Consider the following 1357-nt stretch of genomic DNA (forward strand, 5'->3'; position numbering starts at 1 on the left):
AAGTATTTTATCTGAGGGACAGTCAAGTACATTTTTTTCCCAGTTCATGGGATTTTATGTTCATGTTTGGGTGATCTTTGATGTGCAAAAACTTTCCAATAAGATAAGACCCAACTTGGTGATTCTTTGAAGCATTTCCCATACAGTTTTTTTCATAAACTCTCTAATTATCCCTATGTCTTCAAGATTTCTACTGATTTTGCTGAATCTGTTTTAATATTTAGATCTTTGATCAATTTTGAGTTTGGTTTAGTGAATGGTAAGATATATGGTACTAATTTTAGCCTTCAGCAGTTGGAAAGTCCATTTTTCCAGCACCATTTTTTAAAGAGGCTGTATTTTTCCAGTAAAAATGTTTCACCCCTTTGTCAAAGATAATGTGGCTAAGTGTGTTTGTAGTTGTGTTGGCATCTTCTAATCTGTTCCATTGATCCTCAGGTCTGCTTTTGGGGTGTTGTTGTTGAGGTGTTTTTGTTTTGGTTTGGTTTGGTTTGGTTTTTTGCCAATACCATGCTAATCTTACAACAGTAGCATTGTAGTATTACTTCCAATCAGGCATTGTGATGCCTCCTGCCTTTCCTGATGCTGCCTAGGATTATCTTGCTATTCTAGGTCTTTTTTGGTTCCAGATAAATGTTAGGAATTTTTTTCTATGTCTGTATGGTGTACTAATGGTATTTCAATCAGGATAACAATTTTAGGAGCTATTTTCACAATGTTCATTCTTCCTATCCATGAGTGAGGAATATCTTTTCATATTCTGAAATCCTTTTTGATCTCTTCTTTCAGAATACTGTAATTTTTAGTATATAGATTTTTAACTTCCTTTCTTACATTGGTTCCTAAGTTTGTTTTTATGTTATTGTGAAAAGCATGCCTTCCTTAATTTTTTTTCTTGGTGTGTTTGTTATTTAAGTATAGAAGTTCTATTGATTTTTAAGGGTTTCCTTGTATCCAGGTACTCTACTGAACTTGATTATTAAGTCTAAAGATCTTTTTGTGAAGTTTTTGTGGTCCACTATATGGAGTCACATCATCTGTGAATAATGATAATTTTAATTCTTCCTGACCAATGCTTCTCACTTTTATTTCTTTCTCTTGTCTAACTGTTCTGGCTAATGTTTCCTGAACTATATTGACTAGAAATAGTGGAAGTGTATAACCTTGTCCTGTTCTTGATTTTAAAGTGAAAGTTTTCCATTTTTGTCCATTTAATATGATGTTAGCTGTTGGTTTGTTATATATTGCTTTTATAAGATTGAGGTAAATAGGGGCTGGAGAGATGGCTCAGTGGTCTAAAGCACCTACTTGGAACTAGCTTAGCAAAGCATCAGGGACCGCGGTTCAATCCCCCAGC

This window comes from Octodon degus, unplaced genomic scaffold (assembly GCF_000260255.1).
Source record: "Octodon degus isolate 3935 unplaced genomic scaffold, OctDeg1.0 scaffold00062, whole genome shotgun sequence".
Taxonomy (NCBI): domain Eukaryota; kingdom Metazoa; phylum Chordata; class Mammalia; order Rodentia; family Octodontidae; genus Octodon; species Octodon degus.